The sequence below is a fragment of the Myxine glutinosa genome, unplaced genomic scaffold (genome assembly GCF_964187855.1).
Source record: "Myxine glutinosa unplaced genomic scaffold, kmMyxGlut1.1 SCAFFOLD_1754, whole genome shotgun sequence".
In the NCBI taxonomy this organism is placed as follows: domain Eukaryota; kingdom Metazoa; phylum Chordata; class Myxini; order Myxiniformes; family Myxinidae; genus Myxine; species Myxine glutinosa.
This window is the reverse complement of record NW_027617849.1, coordinates 31,475-39,980: the sequence shown is the minus strand read 5'-3', so window position 1 is coordinate 39,980 and position 8,506 is coordinate 31,475. Positions and strand designations below refer to the sequence as shown.

Below are 8,506 nucleotides of genomic sequence, written 5' to 3'. Positions count from 1 at the left end.
AACGTCTGCTGTACAGCGAAGTTGTGCCCTGGCGAATACCTTGTCCTCTCACGAATACCTTGCTCAGGCAAGTAAGTGGAATGGACTATGACCGGGAACTTTTCCTTATGGACTTGAAGCAGGTCGATAGAGTTCGGCTCCCTGCATTTCATGGGTCTCTCCTGAACGCCTGGCAAGCTCTAGGAGTGCAGCGGTTGGAGATTTCTTGCGATCCCAGAAAGTTTGTGCATGAGCCATTGTTCCAAAACTCATTATTCGCTGAAGTATCTACCAGCCGAGCTTTTATGGAACATTTTACAAACAATGGGATTAATAAAGTGCGAGATCTTATGGAGCTATCCTTGAAGCGATGGTTGTCTGCCAGCGCTGTTTCTGGAAAAATTGGCTTGCGTTCAATTAGAATAGTGAGCAGGGTCATAAAGATTGTATCCCAGACTTTTTTTTAGATTTAAATATTGGATGGTATGGGGTAAATGAAGAAGTAGATTTTCGTTTAACCTTCCCTGAACTCTCAGTCACTGCACAAGAACAACATGGTGTGTTTTCCTCTAACAGCGGAGAATCTGGTGTGTTTCACATCATGGGGGAAAAGGGCAATGTACATAATTTGTCTAGAGGTGTGCTTACCGGCTGTGCGGCACCCTTAAGAAACCAGTGGAAAGAGATTTTACCTGCAGGAGCTTTTCTCACTCCAAATTGGGATCAAATGTACAGGTGTCCTACTGTCGGACGTACAGGTGTCCTACTGTCGGACGTACAGGAGACCTAAATTGGAGACTGGTCCATCACGCCCTGGCCACTGTAGAATTATAAAGACCTCTACAGGCCAGGAGTAAGCGAGTTATCGCAGGCATTCAAATTCAAACTTGTCCCTGATCCTCTTAATTAATAAAATGTATTGTAATGACAATGAGATAGAGATAGTTGAGTTATTTGATGAATCTTAATAATACTATGCTATAGTTCATAATGATCTTGTAGAAAAGGATTAATTATATTATTGAGATGTGTGTATTTCTATGTATTACAAACTTAGGAATTCAAGAGTATAACTCAGACTCTGGTAGACTCAAAAGTCGCCTTGTGATGGGTAGATATACATATTATCTTTCATGTGCAGTCTTGTGTAAATACTAAGTAGGGAATAGAGTTTGTGAAACAAACAACAGAACTTCTTTGTCATCAAGTTACCCGCTGAGAGGATGATGGCTATCAAACTTCCTCGGCCCCCAATCAATCCCCTCCCTATTTCTTGCTTCCTAATCAGTGATCCCCGTCTCCCAGATCTACCCCTCCCTAATCCCTTATCATAATCCCTCGGCCCCCGATCTCCTCCCCTCTACCCCCTCCTACTGTGAAGACCCAATCATCATTCCCCTATTGTTCAAAATGATAGGCTATATATTGAGCTAAGTTCGCTCAATCGGTGAAGAATGCTCATTTCGACCCGGGTCCTGTGCTGTGTGAGTTTTATATTTATGATGTATTTCTGTTGTAACCAAATGAGTATTTTCCCTGTGTTATTAAAAATATTTAAGTGTTCATGGCTTTGTTTATGCACACAAACCTGTTCTTCAACACCACACAGGTGTTAGTTCAGAAGTTTAACCCTGCTGTGTCTAATTTATGTCCTTTTTGTGGTCGTGTAGATTATTTGTATCATGCGTTTATTGAGTGCAAGAGATTGTCATCTCTGTTTCTGTATCTGAGCCGAATCTTTTGTAAATTCAAAATTGTTTTTTCTGTTACAATCTTTGTTTATGGACTTGCATGTAATACGAGGAAAAACTCTGATATTGCTTTTGAATTTTCTGCTTGGAATCGCTAAGCTTGCAATTTATAAAACCAGAAAAACCAGATTAGGTAGTGGAAAAAATGAACATCCACCTTTTTGTTTTATAGGGACGAGTGAGGTACCCGTGCTACGCATGGGTGGGAGGCCAGAAGCAAACAGACAATGCAGAAACGGCGAATGCTAAAGCATGAAACCAATAAATTCCACATTCCTGTAGCACTTTCAGTCGCACGTCAGACATGGACAGCAAGTACTGAAGAACTTCCATGAAAAACATAAACTTACCATAAACATAAAAAACATAAACAAAAACTTCCATGAAAAACATACCCGTTTGCAAACAAACAGGTACGTGTGTTCCATGCCCAGTCAATGGCGAATCTGCATATGGCGATCTGCGAATGTCAAGTTTAGAAAGTAGAAACCATCACGGCATTTCGTCATTCACTTGAACACGATATCTTTTTTCATTCCAAACAGCATAACTCCAATCACAAATTAAACAACATTAATATAAAAAAGAAACTTGTAACAACATTCATGACAAACAAATATTTAAATCCTGATGTGAAGTTCCATACGGTTGGGTGAACACAATTACGAATTCAAAATCGTAATTGATTCACTCAATTCCAATCATCAATTGATACTTTAACAAAATGATTAATACGATTAACGTTGAACGATTAAACATTACGATTGAATGACGGTTGTATTGGGATATTATCAAACCCGCGCATTGCGGTCATCTGTACACTTCTGGATTCGCTGTAGGTTCATAATTCTCATCAAAATCTAAACAGTATTTGTAGAATTTCAATAAAAGGCACATCACTGTTCATATCAGTAAATATTATTCCATCGTGTTTGGGAAAATTAGAAAAATTGAAAAAACAATATAGCCTATTTTACTCCAGGGGGTCCTGGGATTACCCACCCAAAATATCGTTGCGATCGGTTCAGTCGTTTTTGCAGTACCTTCGAATGGACAGACGGCGGACATTTGGTTAATTATAGTAAGATGGTGTCAGCACGTATAAAGCTCGAACATGCTTCTCATGTAAACATGGGGAACCTTCTTGTTTTTGAAGAGTTATGGGGCATGGGGGGTGTTTTGTGCAAATGCATTGGAAATGAGGTTGTGATTTGTATGTAAAGTGGAGTTAGAATTCCCTCTCCCTCTCCCTCTCCCTCTCCCTCTCTCTCTCTCCGTTTGTTGTTGGGCATGGCAAGATGGCGCGTGCTCGTGTTCGTGTGTTGTAGCTCCTGGCTCGTGATGTTTTTCGTCCTGTCCCCAACCCCCCTTTTTTACCTCCCCTTTTCTCTTTTTCCCCATTTGTACCTTTGTCGTGTCTGTTGACCTTTCCTTCCTTCCTTCTTTGTTACCACCTGTCCCTCTTTTCCCCTCTTTTCGAGACAGAGAGAGGGAGAGCCTGCACGGTGAAGGTTTGTTTAAACCACGTTTTTTTCTAACGTGGTTTAAACTGTGCTTTAGTTATCATTTATTTAATATATTTTTTTCTATTTATTTCTTTTTCTTTAGGATTATACAAATCTATTTACTGTTCGCTTCGTTTCTCCTTTGACGATATGGCTATAGGAGTAGCCAAAGGCCTGCCGATCGTGTTACCGATGAGGGTTTATCGCGTAAGCACGGGCTGTGCCTTGTCCCGCCGGAGGGAGTTGAAATGGATGACATTTTGCTCGCGATTGGGGATTTGATCGACGTGAGTAACATTCGTGCCGCGTCCCGTATGAATCACAAAATTGTGGTATTTGTCTCGCAAGTAAGTCTGGCCGACATTGTTGTGCAGAACGGTTTGACCTTGGGAAACGATCTGTTTGTTCCTGTGTCGTCGATGGACACACCGGCAGTTAAAGACATTCTGAGCAATGTTCCGCCTTTTCTAGGTAACGAGGAAATCCTGCACAAGCTAGGTGAGTTTGGTACTGTCGTCTCTCGAATCATTAGGGTTCCTCTACGTACGAGAAACAGCAGATTGAAGCATGGACAATCGTTTCGACGTTTTTGTTTTGTTGTACTAAAAGACGCAGCGAAACAGTTGAACACCTCCCACACTTTTAAAGTAGGCGAGCATGAATATAGGATTTTCATGGCTACCGAGACCTTGATCTGCTACGGATGTGGCGCACACAGACACACTAAGCCAGGGGTTCCCAAACTTTTCCAGTACGTGACCCCTTTCAGTAGTACCAAACCTACCATGACCCCCACCTTTATAAGCCTTCTGAAAATGTACTAATTTCCAATGGCGCAGATACATTTTAAAGATTAATCACAGCAGAGAGAGCAATAACAAAAAAAAATTTTTATTAATGTTTATTAACAAGGATTGACTTAATCATGTATTTTAATGAGAAGGATGTATTTGCTTTTTTGATACAAGCAAATCGATACGTGGGTCTGTGTGGCTCAAGGCACATCGCATGTCTGCTTCAGCATCCAACCTGTTTCGGGCGTTTGATTTGATTACCAGGAGAGTCGAGAAACCACTTTCACAGAGGTAAGTCGATGAGAAAGGAATGAGAACCTTCAGGGCGAATTCGCTGGTCTTGGGGAAAGCAGAAAGCATTTTGGCCCAGCAATTAGAGCTGCTGAACTGTTGTTGTTCCTGGAACTCCTTTTTAGCTGCGGTGTTGTTGATGAGCTCCAAGAATTCCTCTTGTATGCCATCAGGAAGATCGTCCATAGTGCATCGGAAAGGATTGCGGGCAAGTTTCAGCTGTACATTCTCATTTGCATCAATCTCATGAAAATAGTGTCTGAACTCTTCTTGGAGGCTTGACAAGTGTTCCTTGATCTCTTGTTGCAGCTCCTCTGCAAGTGGTTCTTCACCGACGACCTCAGTCAGACATTGGAAGGAAGCTACATTTCCCCTCTCGACTTTCCTCTCCCAAAGAGCTAGCTTGTCGAGGAAAGCCTTGATGGCATCGGTGTGCATTATGATGGTGGTATCTGGGCCCTGTAGTTGTCGGTTGAGTCCATTCAAAGTCTCGAACACGTCTGCCAAGTAGGCAAGACTACACTTAAACGGCTCTCAAATGTCCTTTAACAACTGCTCCGTCTTCTTCCCTTGAGCTGCCAGAAATACCTGCAATTCATCAAAGAGCTCAAATACACAGGCGAGAACATTGCCCTTTGACAGCCAACGAACAGATGTGTAGAAGAGGAGGTCTTGGTGGGCAGAATCCATGTCTTGGCACAACTGACGAAACAGCCTGGTGTTGAGTGCCCCTCCTTTGATATGGTTGACGATGCGGATCACAGTTTCCAAGGTGACTTTGAGAGCAGCAGGGAGCGTCTTGGAGGCAAGAGCCTCACGGTGGATCAGGCAGTGTGTTGTAATGACATCCGGGTTCTTCTTCTAGACCAGAGTCACGAATCCTGACTTGGAGCCGAGCATGCTGGGAGCTCCGTCTGTGCAGACACCAACCAACTTTGCCCACGAGAGCTTTTCCTCTTGGAAGAAGTTGGACACCATGTTCATGACATCTTCAGCCTTTGTAGTTGTTATCAGTGGGCTGCAGAAGAGGAACTCCTCCTCCACCTGATTTTCCGAGATGAACCGAGCAAAAACCAAAAGCTGTGGAAGCTGTGCGACGTCTATGGACTCATCAAGTTGGATGGCGAAGAAGGGAGAGAGTCGGATTTTCTCCGTCACCTGAAGTTTGATGTCCTGGGACATGTCATCGATGCGCTGCTTAACTGTGTTGGCCGAGAGACTTATCTGATTAAGCTTGTTGACACAGTTCTGATCGAGGACAAGACGAGCAGCCTCTACCATGCAAGGTTTAACGAGTATCTCTCCAATCGTGTGTGGCTTCTTCTGCTTCGCGATAAGAAGGGAGATCTTGTACGAGGCCTCGACGATCTTGCTGTGTTGAAAGAAAACTCCTGTTCCATGATCCAATCTCGACCGCTTGAGCTGGTGTTCTTTGATTTTGAAGTAGGCCAAATCCTTGCTGGCAAGTTCCGGATGAACCTTGGCAAGGTGCTCCTTCAGCTTGAAGGGCTTCAGGCTCTCGTTAGCAAGTGTCTTCTTGCAGATGACGCACTGTGGCAACTGCACGCCATTGTTCACGATAGATGAGAAGCCAAAGTTGAGAAAACTCCCGTTGTATGTGCGTTTCTTCGACATCTGCAAAACAAAATATCAAGCATTAGGAACGAAAATAGTCGTACGCCAAAACCTAAATATCAAAAAACTAACAAAAATCCCTAAATATCATTAAAAAATTCCTCAAAATCTTGGACCCTCCATGACCCCCAGAAAAAGGCTCGGGGTCATGGCCCGCAGTTTGGGAACCACTGCACTAAGCAGTATTGCCCAGACGCCAAGAAGACGTACGCTACAGCAGCTGGGTTGCTCCCCCTGTGACTGATGCAGTGCCCCCCGTTAATGAGCCGGGTAGGGTACAGAGATCCACACCAGAGGACCAGGGTGTGGCAAGTGGTGGCGATGTTGCTGAGGTTAGTGCAGCAGCAGAGCATCCAGTCGATGTGGACAATAGGCTACAACCTCAAGACAATATGGTATATGAGGAAGTATTGATGAAAGGCACCGAGGCTAAGAAGAGCTTAAAACGTACCTTTTTGAGCGCCAAAACCGAAGACAAATGTAGCAAAGTGATGCTCATACAGGCAAACAGTATCTCAGACTATCCTGATGATTCTCGGCAAGATGGGCAAGGTGGTGATGAAAAAGAGGAGAGTAGGACTTCACCCCTTGCTCTTGTTGAAGAAAACCAAAGCACCAGTTTTGGTTGTGATGATGGGACGATTGTACCTTGTGACAACGAGCAGTCTCAGGTCCTGAGTGACAATGGTTGTTGCTCACATCCGGTTGTAATGACCAAGGATGATGGTATAAGCAGATCTATAATGGGCAACAGTGGTGGCACAGATGTGTCCCTGGTGATGCAACAGGAAGACTGCAGTGTTGATGACACAGATGGTGTGCCAGCACCTGACACACAACAAAGGAGTTTCAATGTTGATGTAGTTAGGGAGCTGGATAAGGAAGTTCAAAGCCTTGTTTCTGTGAACGATCATCAGGAAGAAGAAAAATGGAAGTAACAAAGGAAAACGTCATCAGTTTCATAAACGAGACATTTAGGCAACGCTATGTTGTTATCAAAGATCATTTTCCCGATGTGAAAACTTTCATCAGGGCTGCAAGACCCCTCTTGCAAAGAAATGACCCAAAGGAAATCTCGGAGGCCCAATTTCAGCGACTTCGGAAAGCGGTCACAAAGGCGAATAAGGAATTGCAGGCGGAGGGTGAGTTACCTTTGTAGAATGGCAATGCGAGAGATATGTATTGCATCCCTGAATATCAATGGGGGTTGTACCCCCTTACGAAAAATTCAGACAATTCAGGCGATGGAGAGAGTGAAAGCCGACATCATCTTGATACAAGAGACCCATGCTACGAACACCCTGGTTGCTGAATGGGGTAAACTTTATCGAGGGCAGTGGTGGTTGAGTGGTTTTACCACACCCAAAGCTGGTGTTGCCATCGCCTTAAGTGATAGAATTCCTGCTCGGAAGATTGTCTTGAAGGAAATTTACATAGGTCACACATAGGCGGATTTGTCGGCGACTACTGGCGACTGAAGAAATCGCCACCATCCGCCGACAATCATAATGAAGCCGTAATGGACAGTCGCCTGTAGTCGTGGTTATCCTCCCCAGGTCGCCTGCAGTCGGCAAGAGTCGCAAAGGGGCCAAAAAGTTTTTTAAATGTTTAAAAACGGCGCGCTCAGTCGCAATGGAAAAAAATCCGCCATGCTGTCGTGATGGAACCGCCATGCTGTCGTCGGTATCCGTAATAAGAGCGTAAAGCGGCCGCAACCCAGTCGCTCATAGTCTTCCGCAATCGCCCCACCAGCTAGCACGGCAGCGATGCGAATGCCATACGGCCTTCCTGCGGCATCTTCCCGACTATGGGCCGACACTGTTGCGGCTGCATATCGACTACAGAAGAACTGCCACGTCTCCCCTGCGGCTATGGGAGACTGACGACGACAGCAGTAGGACCAGTGGCGGCCGAGTTACGACTGCCTGGCGACTGCATTACGACATACCACGATTCCATGGCAAGACAGGATGGTGTGAGGGTCTCCGTGGAGTGAGGTCCTGTGGTGCCGACAAGGATATGGCTTTATTGTTTGGACTTGGGACTTTTGGGAACTTTCTTTTTGGGACTTTGGTCCTTTGGAAACTTTATTTATGGGACTTGGGACCAGTGGAAATAATTTGTTGGACTTTATTTCCACTCTCTCTCCCTGCAGAAAAGTTTGATTATTACATTACAATGATACATCTTTATTAACTTTCTTATTGTACATCAAACATCTTTATGCTTCATGTCATACATCATTGAAATGAATAAAGTGAAATGTAAAATAGAGAGATAAAGATTTAAAAAGTTGTGTGAATCGTCTCCAATCGCCGGCGGTCTTATTGCAGTCTTGCTGACGTCGGAGTAAACCGCCATCCGGCCCCAATGCAGTCGCCGCGATCCGCCATCGGTCGTAATCTAGCCGCCAGACTGTCGCCACGCTGCCGCCGTGCATCCGCAATGCAGTCGTCGTCGATCTTCAACAGTCGCCATCCCACTCGGGGCGTCATCGCAATGCAGTCGCAATGTGGCCACCTGCAGTCGCCATACTGCCGCCTGATATTGA

General features: G+C 44.6%; 1 pseudogene; it reads right to left on the bottom strand.

Annotated features, from left to right (window-relative positions):
• Positions 1–4,167: 4,167 nt before the first annotated feature.
• LOC137418976 (protein FAM200C-like) lies at positions 4,168–5,955 on the bottom strand (annotated as a pseudogene).
• Positions 5,956–8,506: the final 2,551 nt, after the last annotated feature.